This window comes from Monodon monoceros, unplaced genomic scaffold (assembly GCF_005190385.1).
Source record: "Monodon monoceros isolate NGI ecotype Baffin Bay Population unplaced genomic scaffold, NGI_Narwhal_1 Super_Scaffold_8, whole genome shotgun sequence".
Lineage (NCBI taxonomy): Eukaryota > Metazoa > Chordata > Mammalia > Artiodactyla > Monodontidae > Monodon > Monodon monoceros.
Window position 1 is genome coordinate 36,649,658 of NW_021703785.1, and position 18,576 is coordinate 36,668,233.

The window sequence follows — 18,576 nt, forward strand, 5'->3', positions numbered from 1 at the left end:
TATAAATTGTATCCATTTCAAAGAAAACAAATGTAGAGACAAAATGTTATAGGTAGAAATACTGCTATTCTATAAATGTATTTCTTATAGACTGACAATAGAATATAGCCTATTTTCTGTGAGTCACTCGTTCAAATCTAGCTCAGAGTCATAATGGAGAAGAGCTGATACCACTTTATTGCTGTTCAATGACCTGTGTGAAGTGATTTGATTAGTACATTTTAAATGAACTAATGTAGACATCATATAAACTATAATCATAAATGGTCCTAATTGAGTCTACTGTAGCACATTGCACCTTCAAGCACAACTATATCATTACCATTGTTCCCTCCTCAATAGAGTTTGAACCATGCCTAGGTAAGTGCTACATAATATGCAAGCAAACTTGAATATTAATATTTGAAATGCATTTCTACTTTTAAGGGAAGGTCATGCTACTGATTTTATTTATTAGTGTTTCCTCTCCCAGGTGAATATAACCCTTGAGGGAATAATAATACAAGTATTCTCTGTTTCTGTTTCAACATGCACTTAATTCATATTAAGTGTATGCTTTTGTAATAAAGAACAGTGACCAGGCTGCCTACAATACATAATTGCCAAACATCGCTTTTAAAGTGATTGGCCTACTAAAAAGTCCATAGTTTTAGTGACTAAAGTATCTTTGGTGTTACCTCTGGAGGACTATCTCTTAGTTATAGCTTAAGTGAATAAAAAGGAAGTCAAAACATAAGAGAGACAATGGAACAATCTGAATGATTCTGCAATCTTCATAAAGCATTTCTGGGAGATGCTTATAAGGCATTATAAAATATTTGTTTCATAGACAGAAGGAAAAAGGAAAATTAACATCTGTGATATTCTTCTAAACTGTTTTAATTACAATAGTTTTTTTTGCCTAGGAAATGTCCAAATCTGCAACATCAGTTATAACTAAATCCAGTTGTTCTCATAGTATCATTGGGCACCTACTGGTATGTAGCCTGGTGTTATATTTACTCAGAATAATAAGGAAAATATTTTTTAAACTATTTCAAATACAACTTATTAGATTCTATCTCACATATACTATACTATGCTATTTCTTTACCACTTTGTAATTGAGAATAACAGATATAAATCTAGTGTAATTTATTTGCTGTAAGACCCTGTAAATTAGTGTAATATAATGTTTAAACTACTGTGGCTTATGGAAACACTTCCTAATATGTTTGACTCAGAGATGTTTAAGTCTTAATTGGCAAAATTGTGCACAATTTATCAGTCTAATGGGAGGTAGGGGTGGTGATGCATAAGGACTAAGAATGGGAACATAGATATTATAGTATGAAGCAAATTGATCAAGCAAATCAATCTTTAACTTATCATCATAATGACTGATGCAAGTGGAATAATGTTTGGAATATCAAGATAGAAGGAGAATATTTGAATAAATTAAAATGAAGGAAAATGAGAACACATGGTACATTATGAAACAGGTGTTGTGGGTGTCATCAAGGAATACAGTACTTATTCAGGTTTTGCCCAAGAGCACCAGATGAGAAGTCAGAACCAGATTTCCTGCCTGGGGGTGCTTGCTCGGTAGAGCCTGGCCCTGGACAAGGACATTATGTCTTTGAAGGAGTTCTTGGTGTTGTAGAATGGAGAGAGCAGTGCCTTAAGCAGAGGAGTGTTGTAAGGCTCAAACAGATAAAATAAGAAGTGTTCTTGTTATATAATACATGACACATAGTAGGTACTCAATAAAAGGTAGCTATAATTCTCAAAATTAATAGCTTTTAACTTCTGGTGTTATCAGTGTTTAGCAGTTATAAAGATGCAATTTCTTCACCCCAGAAAAAAGTATTGTTCTTTGGGAAGAGACCTGCAGAATCTTGGCATGCCTCACAATGTGCCTGTAGGTGTGTCAGCCCAGAGCCTCTCTGAGGGGAAGCTGCTCTTGGGTGGAAGTGAGGTATGAAGACCAACAGTTTAGAGCACAGGGTTTCTCCTCAGAGAAAGTGAAGGTTTTCCCACTATTCTTTCAAGAAACCTATGATTGTTTGTATATTCAAAGCGAGAGAGAACTTTTTACTTATAGTCTCTGGGAATTTTGCTTTTGGGTTATCCCCATGGAAAGGAGCCCAGTTTGGGTTATAAATATAGTGAAACTCTGCCTGACTGAATTGGGACAACACATGTTATCATGAGACTACTTCAGACTTTCCAAAGCCTGGGCACTTACATTTTGTTTCCCTGTATCTATTTCTTACCCATTCCATTTTCTCCCATGGGAAACATTATTATTACATTTGGCTAAGTCTGGTTGACGGTTTGAATGTCACATTTGTTTATCTGATTTATCACTGACAGGTTAGCTCCAGGTCCCAGGCTGCCCCGAGGAAGAATAATATGGGAACAAGAACTACTAAGACTGTTTCATGTTATTTTACTTTGTGACTGCTGATATGGATTCTGACCAAGCGAAGCTTCCATCAGAGACCCTGTACTCTATGCCAGCATAAAGTACTATGCATGCAAATACAGGTATGTCCAGGATACTGTAAGTTGGAAGATGACACACTGGTTAGGTCTGAGAAACATCACCAAGAACTTTTACAATATTTTTTCTTGTAGGTTAGTATGAAAGAGAGGGAAAATTCAAGATGCCCTGAGAAGATACACATGTTCCTATGTTGGACACTGTTTTCCAAGAGTCACTGAATGAGTCAGCTAAGACATCTTAATCATTGCTTTAATTCTTCTCTTGTATGTGTCTTACTGGTACAGGATATTATTCACCAATGAATGATTCACATTCAAGCCTACAATCCCAGTCCCATTAATCTAGATAGGTTCCCATGTGCAAAGATTTAGTAGTAAGGTACACTGTGTCTTTGCATAAAATAGCAAAAATGTAACAAAGAGTGAAATGTCTAATAGGTAACTAATAAATTATGTAATAGCATACAATTGAATCATTCACAATACTTAAAATAATGTTAATGTTTATTGATGTGGAAAATATTTATAATCTATTGTTAAGTGTAAAAATGAGGTTTGTAAAGATTTTACTGTGTTGAATTGCATTCCTGTTAATGTGCTTTAGGGTGTGAATATGTGTAAGCTAAGATCTGACTATGCGTACACTAAGGGTTTAAAGCAGTGTTGTCTGGTCATGGAATTATGATATTTAAAATTTTTATTATTTTGACTACACTAAAATTTCCATACATTGTCTTTGCAATATTAGAACATATGCTAAGTTTTAATACTTAAAATTGTATTCCTCTTCATCACTTACAGCAAAATAGAACTTAGTCCAAAAGAAAGGAAAAACCTGATAGACAGTAGTTGGGCTTGCTCTTGAGCTAAGGAATGTCAGACAATCTTATATCACTGTGTTGCTACCCTAACTTTCATTTTTTACTTTCTTTACCTAGCTTTTTAATCATTGCAATTAAAGATCTTTGCCTTTCCTCAAATCACAAGATAACATGAATATAGGTCTAGGCCAATTATTATAAGTCAAATAAACAAATTTACCAATTAATGACTGGCATTTAAATGATTATTTTTTGGAAAATTATAAATTGATATTATGGAAGTAGAAACAAAGTGCTACAGAATTGTTTAAATATGGTTTCACTTGTAGAAAATTCTTTAAATAACTTTTTAAGGAAATATTTTGATTTAGTTCCTTTAATCACATTTAAAAACTAATATATCATCTATATATCTATCTAATCTCTAAATAGTAAACACACACACAAACACATCAGCCAGCAATTACTTATGATGAATTAAAAGACAAAAAGTGTTAAATTTCCATATATGAACTTTTTTGCTTTATCTCAGCATTAAATCTGATGAAGATATACTTTTTCTTTATTTGAAATAATATTTTCATATGTAGTTATTCTCAAAGTAACAAAGAAAATCATACCAAAAACGGTTAAAAAAATTTTGGAAATTGCATTTTAATTCAAATATTTCTTATAACATTAGTTAGAAGCTTTTTGTTCTTTCTTATTTTTAAAAGAAGCTATCTCAATTGAAAATTTAAGAGTAATAGTTAAGAGTATAGTCTTACGTTGCAAGCTATGGAAAGAGGAATTTTTAAATGACAAAAAAACACATTTTCAGCTAAAACCACTGATTCAATTCAATAGCAAGTTCCTCAATAGCTTCTTGCCATCTAAAATCAATGTGTATTCTACCTCTTAATAAAATCCAGAATCAAGTAAAACTCATAGAGGTTTAGAAGGTAAATTAAATGCAACCCAAAAAGCAATCTATGGTTACAGTTTAATTTGCTGTTACTTAATATTCACAGGCTTGACTGAAGGAAAACACATTAATACACCCATGTTCTTCCTTATTCATGTTTGAGCACTTTCATCAAGAAACTAAGAAAGAAGCTAAGAAATTGTTTTTTAGGACAAAATATTAAGGAACTTTTAAACTGGTGATAAATGAAACATTTTGAGCACAGAATTATTTTATAATGAGTCATTTTATTATTTGTTACTGGTAAATTGAGTTACTCTCCTATCCTGTTGATTGGAAATTATTGGGTTGGCCCAAAAGTTCCTTCAGGTTTTCCGTACCATCTTATGGAAAAACCCAAACGAACTTTTTGGCCAACCCAATACTTATGCTAAATGGTTCTGCTAATGAAGAATTTGTGTATTTATTTTTAAGCTGGAAATTATTTAGGGATTTTTCTAGTCTATTTTAACCTGTTACATTTATTTCAAATGAGGAAATGAGGTAAAGTCATTTGTCTATATAGGTTTCACTGGGAACAAAACCCACATTTTCTGATATTCAACATAAAGGGCTATTCATTCATTCATTCATTTAATAAGTAATTTTTGAGAACCTATTTGTGTGATTCATTAAAGAAACCTCAACTAAAACTGGAAGCAGGACAGGTCTGTAGGCGGAGCTCTCACATGCCACCATTCATAGTCAATTACTCGAAACAGGAAGAGACCCATGCTTACCTCTCCCACAGTAAGTCGTCTCCTAATTTATTATTCTGGGGAAAGATGAAAACTTCTCTGGCCCCTGGATAGCCCATCCAGTCAGAGACTGTAGCAGTCCAACCAATGAGAAGCCTTCATACTTTGGACCCCCAGCTTCTTTGAATGGACTCTGGTTATTACAGTTCTTCCCAACTCTTGCCTTTTCCTGTGAAGCCAACCTCCCCTTCCTTGTTCTCTGGATTTGCCTATGATCCACCATAGTTTGCATAACTTGAATTGTAATTCTTAGGCCTATTTCCATATAAACTCACTTAAGCTGGTAGAATAACTGGTTGTTACATTATTAAAGCTGACATACTATGTGCTAGACACCGTCCTGCCTGCTAAGAACACAATGGTGAACAAGACAAAAACTGTATCACACAACTTCCTAGAAAGTAGAATTTTCTTAAGCTATTCCCTAACAGTTCTGAGCATGCTTTTGATCAGCACCTGTGTCACCTTTTTTATGATTTGATTCCCTTCTAATTCTTGCAAACTATGCAGACTTAAGCAAGGTCAGTGCATGAATAGACCTTCACTGTATTAATCAGCAATAACCTAGGGAGAAAAAAAGAGGGAAGGGGAGCATAGTCTGAATTTATGCCAAACAATCCCCAGGTCTGTTACCATCCTAAGATTGGAATCCATTGCCAATTTGTGAAAATAAAAAATAAAAAGGATAAAAGAGTAACTGAGACTGTTAGAGTAGGCTATTCTATTCTTGACTCGAATACAGAATCATTCACTTTGCATATCTTTGAACAATTTTTTCCTCTAGGTAGTTGGAGAAATGTTAACAACCTCAAATAAGAGTTGATGAAATCAAAACCAGCAAGTTTTTCTGAAGAACATATATGCTTGACATTTTATGAGTTTATAATGAATATTTTCTGAATGAAGATGATTTACTCAGAACAGAACTAGGAAACCTAAAGAGGGTGCAGCAGAAATTAAGTATCTTTGTCCATCCTCCAAAGATGCTTTCCTGTGGGAAAAATTCTCTGTCTCCCCAGAAAGAAGTTTGCAGGGAGAGTTGCACTGTTTTAAAAGTAGCAAAATGAAACATGATAACAATCCACTAGCAGTCAGCATTTCCTTCTTTCTTCTTCAACGTTTACATTTCAGAATATTTGGAAGACAAATAGGAAGTTTCAGTTTGTGTTGGAGAAATAATGTATAACAACTTCTCTGACCTAGGTGATGGATGTAAAGGTGTCAGCATCTTTAAAATGAATTTTTTGATTCCTAGCATTATCTATGCTACATAAACTAGGACTAGGGTGCAGATGATAACTGGCCATAAAAAGTTGAGTAGCATTTTCAGGGGAAATGGGGAATGCTTGTCTATACTATACTTACTGCTCTGTTAACCAGTTTGCTATCTGCTGCTAAGCAACTGCTTCATTTCAGGATAAAGCTTTTGTCTTTTGTTCTAACTTCAGTACTCAACTGCATGTTTAGTGTGGGAAGCTTGTTTCAGTGTGTGGGGGAAACTCACAGTAACTTAAACTTTGCATGTTTCCTTTACTTTGTAAATGTCTTATTGTGAAATGACTTCCTTAAATTTAAGACATACTTTTTTGTGCTTTGTAAGTAAAGTGTGTTGAATACTTCATAGAACTTCATATGGCTGGAAGACTCGTGTTAATGACATATGATGAAATTTTTAGTCTAATTTTATTTTTATTTCCTTTGGATCTCAGTATGATCTGTGAGAAAGTCAGATAGCATTTCTCTCCACATGCAAAAACAATTGATAGCTTTAAGGAACTTGAGAGAAAATTAAATTCTTTGTACTGTTTTTGGGTGTAACCTTGGTGCTTGAATTTAAATATATGAAACAAACATAAAACAGGAATCTCCTCCCTACATCATTTTCCACTGTGGGACACCAGAGAAAGGGAAAAGGGTTAGGAACAACTTTCCTCCTTGGTTTGATGGCATCACCCCACTCTTAAGTTTCTTCTAGGGTCCAAAGCAAGTAGAGAGGATTAAGAATTGTCAGCATTGTTGGTTATTTTGCTCCTTATAATTCTTATTTGGTTCCTGCTATCAGAAACACCCTCAACCTATTTCTTACAGTTAAATGTTGCCCAGTAGGAATGCAGCACGTTGTCTGATCGTACAAAATATAAAATGACTATATTAAACAGGAGCAGCTGCTCCTGAAACTACAAGCAGAATTCTTGCATCTATAAATTATATGTACAGAAATAGGAAAGAAACAACTCAGCAAGAGTCCTTTCCAATTTAGTTTTCTAGTATAAACAAATCCATGTGATGCAGGAAGTTACCCTTATCATATTTACAAAATCTGCATACATAATAGTTATAGCAATTTAATTAGAAATTCCACTAAGTTATCACTGTTGTTAAATAAAAATACAGAACCCACTGATATAGCATGTGGTCTTTTACCAAAAGTGAGCCTTCTTTGGATAATAAAAAATCACTAAAAATATGCATCAGATCTGTCAGTATTGTTAACAGAAATAGAGTCTGATTTGGTGTTTAGGATTCAAGAATTCTTCTCAGGGCTTCCCTGGTGGCGCAGTGCTTGAGAGTCTGCCTGCCGATGCAGGGGACACGGGTTCATGCCCCGGTCCGGGAAGCTCCCACATGCTGCGGAGCAGCTAGGCCCGTGAGCCATGGCTGCTGAGCCTGCGTGTCCGGAGCCTGTGCTCCTCAACGGGAGAGGCCACAACAGTGAGAGGTCCGCGTACCGCAAAAAAAAAAAAAAAAAGAATTCTTCTCAGGCAATTTTAGCACAAGTAACAAAAGAGGTAATGGCATCTCCCTAGCATTCCCCTCTGTTAATAATTCTCAGTACAAAATAAGACTTGTAAAACAAAAATAGACCATTTTTTTCTTTAAGTAAGTTGTATTTTTCAAAAGGTAGTCCTTAGATTATACTTATATACTATATTATATTATATTATAATTATCTTCAGACAATGGGTACTTGACTCAAAAGAGTTTGAACATGCATGCACACACACTTTAAACCTCCCTTGTGTATTCAAGTACAAGATCATAATTGCCTAGTAAGAGTGAAAACTAGTAATCCAAGGCTTTAGGGGAAAAATCATGTTATTTCAAATTAAAGAATGAAACACAAATGGAGAGGTAGAAGAAGCAAGAAGCAATCTGTATAAATTCTCCAGGAAATACTATTATTGTACAATGATAGGTTGTTTAACAGTCCTCATGAAAGTTTGTTAGCCTGCACCTAAAAAGTGGTATGATCTGTCTCAATGGACCTTGTGTCAAACACTGCAGTTTCATTTTATTTATTTAACTCTTTGTGTTATTTTTTGTAGTATAAAGAAGAATGTTAAAACTTTTTAGAAGCAGTGAAGGAATAAGAAGTTATTTGAACTAGTCCTCACACACGTAAAGCCTATCTGTCCCTGACAGTCTATGGATTACAAATAATTCTGAGCCATCAATCAAATCTTCTTCAACAAAAAATAAAAATGGTGGGGCTTCCCTGGTGGCGCACTGGTTGAGAGTCCACCTGCCGATGCAGGGGACACAGGTTCGTGCCCTAGTCCGGGAAGATAGCACATGCCGCGGAGCGGCTAGGCCCGTGAGCCATGGCCGCTGAGCCTGCGCGTCCGGAGCCTGTGCTCCACAACGGGAGAGGCCACAACAGTGAGAGGCCCGCGTACCACAAAAAAAAAAAGAAAGAAAGAAAGAAAAATGGTGATGGGAATGATATTGCTGGAGGAGGAGCCTCTTTCTAGTCTATGATTCATATGATTCGTATATGGAGAGTGTTCTATAACTATTAATTACTACAGGAGCCGTCAAAAGAGTCAGCCATGATAAAAGAACTCAGTCCTCACAGGCAGGTTAATGGGGGGACTGATTTGCTTGGGGAAGGTGGATAGTGGGACATAGTCTACAGAACATAAGTATAGGTCCAGGTTACACTTAGAGGATATGGAAATGTGTGTGCACAGGAACAGAACATGACCCTGATATTATTGAACAACTATTGAATTCTCTTTTCTAGGTTCTCTTAAAACATGACCCATACTTGCAAAATGTTTTTCCGGAATGGGAAAGGGTGAAGCAGAGCAGATAGGGAAGAAGTTGTCTTTGGCCATGAAAAGCACACAAATAAGAAATAGGCGTCCCTGGAATTTCGTCTGAAATCTTGGACTCATTGGTAAATCATCTCACAGGTAATAGATTGATAGATAGATTGATTTTGGATGCCTAGCTATACTCTAAAAATGGGTGTCTGTATTAACTATCAAATTTTAAATAATTATTAGGAACTTCATTTATCCTTTGTAATTGTATGGTGAAAAACGTATTTTGAAAGACAAGCATTTTTTAATTTTGTCATCTTTTAGTTCTCTCAAAGGACATCCATGAAAATATTGCTTGCAGTTGAAAATTTTTGATTAGGAATATGTGATACTCATACTTTATTTTTCTCATAGTAAGTCATACTTTATTTTTCTCATAGTAAGTTAGGAAGAAAATAGGAGACTTTAAAAATATATCTACAGCATATACATAAACTCATGTATGTGTATTTATATATAGATGATGCAAAACTTATGCACAAACTCCAACACAGACTGACACGCTGCACGTGTCTTAGCATGTGAAATTTTCCTATTCTTAGACAAGGAAATTGTCAAATATATCCAAGATCTTTGCTATGTTTATCAATGTTGAAAATGAAATCTAAATTTTATTAATTGAATCTGAGAAAACCTGAATTAATCTAGACAAATCTGATACCATTGCATTCCAGAAAGAGTCTCTTCCTGGTTACATTTAGTGCCACATAATATATAGTTTCACTTGGTGACAAAAATTCACTTGTTTAGCAATGATATTTCTTTTTTTTTTTTTTATACATCTTTATTGGAGTATAATTGCTTTACAATGGTGTGTTAGTTTCTGCTTTATAACAAAGTGAATCAGTTATACATATGTTCCCATATCTCTTCCTTCTTGCATCTCCCTCCCTCCCACCCTCCCTATCCCACCCCTCCAGGCAGTCACAAAGCACCGAGCTGATCTCCCTGTGCTATGCGGCAGCTTCCCACTAGCTATCTCCCTTACGTTTGGTAGTGTATATATGTCCATGCTTCTCTCACGCTTTGTCACAGTTTACCCTTCCCCCTCCCCATATCCTCAAGTCCATTCTCTAGTAGGTCTGTGTCTTTATTCCTGTCTTACCCCTAGGTTCTTCATGACATTTTTTTTTTCATAAATTCCATATATATGTGTTAGCATATGGTATTTGTCTTTCTCTTTCTGACTTACTTCGCTCTGTATGACAGACTCTAGGTCTATCCATCTCATTACAAATAGCTCAATTTCATTTCTTTTTATGGCTGAGTAATATTCCAGCAATGATATTTCATTGAGTGTAGAATTCACCATATAAAATTGTGATTATGAGGAAAAATATTTTTTAAATAAATGGAAATTGTATAAAATATCTAATTCTTTAAGGAGGAATTACTTAATAATTAAAATAGTGATGCCACTGTGCTTTTAGAGATTTAGAATTTGTGCTCTTGAACTGTTTTGTGAACCTGCATGACATTATATTGCAGAGTCTCAAGATACCAACCATTGGCCCTTTTATGATCTGACTTTACTTTTTGAAACAACTAAAAGCTGTCTGTAATGATGAACAGTAGCATTTTACAAAGAAGGCAAGATTACAAAATAATATGGCACATTTTCTTCGGTGGCTTAACTTTGAGAACAATTACAAAAGAGGAGATCCAAAATATTTTGAGAAATGATGATACTCAGTGTAGGAATGGACAAGGGCCAATCTGAAGGACAGCATTCCTCTAAGTACATGATTTCTGTTTCTTAGCTAAAAATCAGTCACAGCTTTATTCTCAGCTTATATGCAGGAATGTTCTTTTTGGATCTAAATTTAGAAAGAATAATGCAGGTGGTCTTGTATGAGAGAATGAAATGAATGGGTATGGTCTTCATTAGGGGTTTTGAATTACAGAAATCTGAGAAAATCCTTATGAAACAATCTTGCTACATATGTATTGAGCAGTAACATTTGGATATGGAAATCATATCAAAATATTTTTGAAAGTATTAATAAGCATTATTCAGTAGAGTGTAAAACACTGATGTACTGATAAACTGGAGGAAAATGTTTTAAGTTTCTTTTACTTTGAGAAAATGTAATATGTAACTACTTACTGTACTCTGCTAGAATCAGAGCCCTTATAATGATCTTAAGAAAACAGAGAAACTAACCCAGTTGGAATAAACATGACTTAAGACTTTATATCTCTTTTCTCCTGGGTAGAGCGGCCTTTGTTCTTAACATTCAAAGTAGCTGGGCTTTATTTCAAAAAAAAAAAAAAAAAATCCACCTATTACTGCAGACAGTCACTGTGACTTTGAGACTGATATTTGAAACAAAAATCACTCTCACATCTCACTGATAATCACTACTTGCCCTGTGGCTCTTAGTCTTTCCTTTGAAAACATTACTGAGTCACCGATCTCTGTTATATGTGCACTAAGGATAATTTGCTTCCCTGAATACAAACATAAAATTCAAACATCTGTCAAAAACTTCTGTATGTCTAAAGCTTCTGTAGATTTAGGTAGTATCTATACAATAATGAGCTGTATTCAGAAAAAATGAAGTTACTTTCAAAGAGCAAAACTCCCCAATATTATATTCCAAATGTGGACACAGCCATCCAGAAGGTAAGGGTTCAAAAATCTTTGCAATATTTTTGGAAGATAAGAAAGTAAACACTGTTAAGTCCACTTGACTCTAAGATCCAACATGTGTGCCCAGAAATTCCTTCTGTTTTTGTCTGGGACAGAGATGGAAAGATGGTCTCAGAATGAAACATTTACAAAATTTTCCACACCAGAGGTAACTTATTAAATGGTACAATTTGGCCTGTGCATTAAAATTTAAGAATAGTAAGGTAGCCTACAATTTGAAAACAATATTAAATTTCCTAAAGTTTTTATTTAGGATCTTGATAGTCAGAAATATAATATCCTATGTATATAATGTTAAAAATGATGGACATACTGCTAGTCTGGAATAAATTATTTTCGATGAAATTGTTGTGAGCAATTGTTTAAACAAGTGTGCTTAAATAAAATGGGATAAGAATACAATTAAATATTTGAAAGAAACCTTGCCCTATCTAGGAGATATAAAAAAAAAAATAGAACATTAAGAGCTGACACTAAGGTAAACTACAGGCTTCAGTTAATAATAATACATCAACTTTATTCCTTGTAACACGTGGACCAAACTAATGCAAGGCGTTAATAGGAGAAACTGTTCAGGAGGAGAGTATATATGGGAAATAATAGTTTGTGCACAATTTTTGTGTAAATCTAAAACTACTTTAAAAATAAAGTCTATTTTTAAAAAATCCAAGGGTTAAACAAAAAAAGAAGGTAGACAGACTTTATCAGTGAAAGTGAAGGGGATTTCAGGCTATGTTCATGGAATATAAAAGATGATAGCGCTGTTTTGCATTATATTGAATTTTACTTCTATGAGTTTGTGTGTGCGTGTGCGTGTGCAGTGATATAAATACTCATGTATTACCATTATTATATTTAGCCCTGATTGATTTTTTCTAAGTCATAAATAAAGGTTCTATACTTAGATAATTATATGCATTTCAAAAAAGAGTATTTCTGTATGTGCAACTTTGTGATTGTTGTCTACAATTGTCCTTGGTTTCTTTTTAAAATTTTTGAAACAGTATAAACATGTATAAACATGTATAAACAGTATAAACAGTATAAAATGTTCTTCATTAAATAGACATTTTAATTTATAAGGATGTAAGCCAGTTTTGACACTTTTAGGGGCATATGTCAGATAGTTAACTTCATGAAGATGAAATGAAATGTTCCTCATATCAGAAAATAATTCTGATCTAGTCCATGTCCTAGCCTGACAGATGGAAGAAGATAGATGATGGTACTTTGGGAATTACTTTCCTGGAATAGATCATAGAGCTTAATGTTTATAGAAGGCATCTTATCTTAAGTTTCATCTTATCTTAGGTGCTTAGGCTGACAAAGCACGTAAAGAGTGTGGCTCAGAAATCTTGTTTTGTCACTAACTTTTCATAGATATGAAAATCTAGGAGATTTTCATTGGAAATGCAGTGTGGATGATAACTGATCAAATATGGCAGCTAACCAATTTTTGCTCCTGGGAAACTCTGACAGAAAAAAGCTCTTTTTGTGCAAGGGCACCATCATTTGACTCTCACACAAATATAATCTCTCCTTATGTCTGCAGAGCAATACTGTTAGAACAAACAGTGCTATCAGTGTTTCTAGTGAAAGAACAAATTAAATATTAACAGCTTGAGATTTAAATCTATACTAGTAATACATGTTAATAATCTTACAAAATATTCTATTCACTAAATTCATTACTAAGCTTCAAACTTTATGCAAAAGATGTTCATATTAACAAAAGAGAGTAAAAGGAAAACTATAATAAATTTTGAGCACCCATAAAATGGACACATCTGAAACTACATCATTAAAATAATTTTAAGTGTGGAGAATACATGCTACGATAGAATGGTTTAAGTTTTAAGAAATTCCCTAGAGCTCTTTACTCAGCCATTCAACAAGAACTGTTAATCACCTACTATCTATCAGGTACTCCTAGATACTGAGGGAAATTTTTCAATCAAGAATGACACAATCGGAGGAGCTTCAAGATGGCGGAAGAATAAGACGCAGAAATCACCTTCCTCTCCACAAATACATCAGAAATACATCTGCATGTGGAACAGCTCCTACAGAACACCTACTGAACGCTGGCAGAAGACCTCAGACCTCCCAAAAGACAAGAAACTCCCCACATAGCTGGGTAGGGCAAAAGAAAAAACAGAGACAAAAGAATAGGGACGGGACCTGCACCAGTGGGGGGGAGCTGTGAAGGAGGAAAGGTTTCCACACACTAGGAAGCCCCTTCACGGGCAGAGACTGTGGGTGGCAGACGCTTCGGAGCCACAGAGGAGAGCACAACAGGGGTGTGGAGGGAAAAGCGGAGAGATTCCCGCACAGAGGATTGGTGCCGACCAGCGCTCATCAGCCTGAGAGACTTGTCTGCTCACCCGTCGGGGCGGGTGGGGGCTGGGAGCTGAGGCTCGGGCTTTGGTTGGAGCACAGGGAGAGGACTGGGGTTGGCTGCGTGAACACAGCCGGAAGGGGCTAGTGCACCACGGCTAGCCGGGAGGGAGTCCGGAAAAAGGTCTGGAGCTGCCGAAGGGGCAAGACACTTTTTCTTGCCTCTTTGTTTCCTGGTGGGTGAGGAGAGGGAATTAACAGTGCCACTTAAAGGAGCTCCAGAGACAGGCGCGAACCATCAGCGTAAACCCCAGAAATGGGCATGAAACGCTAAGGCTGCTGTTGCATCACCAAGAATCCTGTGTGCAAGCACCAGTCACTATACACACCTCCCCTCCCAGAAGCCTATGCAGTCTACCACTGCCAGGGTCCTGTGATCCAGGGACAACTTCCCAGGGAGAGAACGCACGGCGGGCATGAGGCTGGTGCAACGTCACACTGGTTTCTGCAACTGCAGGCTCGCCACGCATCCATACCCCTGCCACCCCCTGTCTGAGTGAGCCAGAGCCCCCGAATCAGCGGGTCCTTTAACCCCGTCCTGTCTGAGCTAAGAACAGATGCCCTCAGGTGACCCACATGCAGAGGCAGGTCCAAATCCAAAGCTGAACACCAGGAGCTTTGCGAACAAAGAACAGAAAGGGAAATCTCTCCCAGCAGCCTCAGGAGCAGAGGATTAAAGCTCCACAATCAACTTGATGTACCCTGCAGCTGTGGAATACATGAATAGACAACGAATCATTCCAAATTGAGGAGGTGGACTTTGGGAGTATATATATATATATATATATATACATATATATATATACATATATATATATATTTACTATTTTCTCTTTTTGTGAGTGTGTATGTGTATGCATCTGTGTGTGATTTTGTCTGTATAGCTTTGCTTTTACCATTTGTCCTAGGGTACTGTCTGTTCTTTTTTGTTTGTTTAATTACTTAAATTTTTTTTCTTAATAATTATTTTTATATTTTTTATTTCAATAATTTATTTTATTTTATATTTAACTTTCTTCCTTCCTTCCTTTCTCTCTTTCTTTCTTTCTTTCCTTCTTTCTTTCTTTCTTTTCTCCCTTTTATTCTGAGCTGTGTGGCTGAAAGGCTCCTGGTGCTCCAGCCAGGTGTCAGGGCTGTGCCTCTGAGGTGGGACATACAAGTTCAGGACACTGGTCCATCAGAGACCTCCCAGCTCCATGTAATATCAAACGATGAAAATCTCCCAGAGATCACCATCTCAACGCAAGACCCAGCTTCACTCAACGACCAGCAAGCAACAGTGCTGGATACCCTATGCCAGACAACTAGCAAGACAGGAACACAACCCTATCCATTAGCAGAGAGGCTGCCTAAAATCATAATAAGTCCACAGAATTAAGTTCACCCCAAAACACACCACCAGACATGGACCTGCCCACCAGAGAGACAAGATCCAGTTTCATCCACTAGAACACAGGTACTAGTCCCCTCTACCAGGAAGACTACACAACCTACTGAACCAACCTTAGCCACTGGGGACAGACACCAAAAACATCGGGAACTATGAACCTGCAGCCTGTGAAAAGGAGACCCCAAACACAGTAAGTGAAGCAAAATGAGAAGACAGAAAAACACACCGCAGATGAAAGAACAAGGTAAAAACCCACCAGACCTAACAAATGAAGAGGAAATAGGCAGTTTACCTGAAAAAGAATTCAGAATAATGAGAGTAAAGATGATCCAAAATCTTGGAAATAGAATATAGAAAATACAAGAAACCTTTAACAAGGACCTAGAAAAACTAAAGAGCAAACAAAAAGTGATGAACAACACAACAAATGAAAATAAAAATCCTCTAGAAGGGGTCAATAGCAGAATAACTGAGGCAGAAGAACGGATAAGTGACCTGGAAGATAAAATAGTGGAAATAGCTACTGCAGAGCAGAATAAAGAAGAAAAGAATTGAGGACAGTCTCAGAGACCTCTGGAAAAACATTAAACACACCAACATTCGAATTACAGGGGTCCCAGAAGAAGAAGAGAAAAAGAAAGGGACTGAGAAAATATTTGAAGAGATTATAGTTGAAAACTTCCCTAATATGGGAAAGGAAATAATCAAGTCCAGGAAGCACAGGGAGTCCCATACTGGATAAATCCAAGGAGAAACACACCAAGACATATATTAATCAAACTGTCTAAAAAAATTAAATACAAAGAAAAAATATTAACAGCAGCAAGGGAAAAACAACAAATAACACACAAGGGAATCCCCATAAGGTTAACAGCTGATCTTTCAGCAGAAACTCTGCAAGCCAGAAGGGAGTGACAGGACATATTTAAAGTGATGAAGGAGAAAAACCTACAACCAAGATTACTCTACCAACCAAGGATCTCATTCAGACTCGATGAGAAATCAAAAGTTTTACAGACAAGCAAAAGCTAAGAGAATTCAGCACCACCAAACCAGCTCTACAATAAATGCTAAAGGAACTTCTCTACATGGGAAACATAAGAGAAGAAAAGTACCTATGAAAACAAACCCAAAACAATTAAGAAAATGGTCATAGGAACATACATATAGATAATTACCTTAAACGTGAATGGATCAAATGCTCCAACCGAAAGACACAGGCTGGCTGGATGGATACTAAAACAAGACCCATCTATATGCTGTCTACAAGAGACCCACTTCAGACCTACAGACACGTACAGACTGAAAGTGAGGGGATGGAAAAAGATATTCCATGCAAATGGAAATCAAAAGAAAGCTGGAGTAGCAATTCTCATATCAGACAAAATAGACTTTAAACTAAAGACTATTACAAGAGACAAAGAAGGACAGTAAATAATGATCAAGGGATCGATCCCAGAAGAAGATATAACAATTGTAATATTTATGCACCCAACATAGGAGCACCTCAATACATAAGGCAAATACGAAGAGCCATAAAAGGGGAAATCGACAGTAACACAGTCATAGTAGGGGACTTTAACACCCCACTTTCACCAATGGACAGATCATCCAAAATGAAAATAAATAAGGAAACACAAGCTTTAAATGATACATTAAACAAGATGGACTTAATTGATATTTATAGGACACTCCATCCAAAAACAACAGAATACACATTCCTCTCAAGCACTGATGGAACATTCTCTAGGGTAGATAATATTTTGGGTCAAAAATCAAGCTTTGGTAAATTTAAGAAAATTGAAATCGTATCAAGTATCTTTTCCGACCACAACGCTATGAGACTAGATATCAATTACAGGAAAAAAAAAACTGTAAAAAATGCAAACACATGGAGGCTAAACAGTACACTACTTAATAACCAAGAGATCACTGAAGAAATCAGAGAGGAAATCAAAAATACCTTGAAACAAATGACAATGAAAACACAATGACCCAAAACCTATGGTATGCAGCAAAAGCAGTTCTAAGGAGGAAGTTTATAGCAATACAATCCTACCTTAAGAGACAAGAAACATCTCAAATAAACAACCTGACCTTACACCTAAAGCAAGTAGAGAAAGAAGAGCAAAAAACCCCAAAGTTAGAAAAAGGAAAGAGATTATAAAGTTCAGGTCAGAAATAAATGAAAAAGAAATGAAGGAAATGATAGCAAAGATCAACAAAACTAAAAGCTGGTTCTTTGAGAAGATAAACAAAATTGATAAACCATTAGCCAGACTCATGAAAAAAAAAAGGGAGAAGACTCAAATCAATAGAATTAGAAATGAAAAAGGAGAAGTAAAAACAGACACTGCAGAAATACAAAGGATCACAAGAGATTACTACAAGCAACTCTATGCCAATAAAATGGACAACCTGGAAGAAATGGACAAATGCTTAGAAATGCACAACCTTCCAAGACTGAACCAGGAAGAAATAGAAAATATAAACAGATCAGTAACAAGACCTGGAATTGAAACTGTGACTAAAAATCTTCTAACAAACAAAAGCCCAGGATCAGATGGCTTCACAGGTGAATTCTATCAAACAGTTAGAGAAGAGCTAACACCTATCCTTCTTAAAATCTTCCAAAATATAGTAGAGTGAAGAACACTCTCAAGCTCATTCTACAAGACCACCATCACCCTGATACCAAAATCAAAACCAGACAAAGATGTCACAGGGAGAGAAAATTAGAGGCCAGTATCACTGATGAAAATAGATGCAAAAATCCTCAAGAAAATACTAGCAAACAGAATGCAAGAGCACATTAAAAGGATCATACACCATGATCAACTGGGGTTCATCCCAGGAATGCAAGGATTCTTCAGTATACACAAATCAATCAATGTGATTCACAACATTAACAAATTGAAGGAGAGAAACCATATGATCATCTCAATAGATGCAGAGAAAGCTTTTGACAAAATTCAACACCCGTTTATGATAAAAACCCTCCAGAAAATAGGCATAGAGGGA

The 18,576-nt window shown here is 36.0% G+C and overlaps 1 protein-coding gene across 2 annotated transcripts in view; it reads right to left on the reverse strand.

The window, feature by feature from the left end:
• PCDH9 (protocadherin 9) overlaps positions 1-18,576 on the reverse strand; it is a 969,142-nt gene that overhangs the window by 334,272 nt on the left and 616,294 nt on the right. The gene's annotated exons all lie outside the window — the stretch shown is intronic.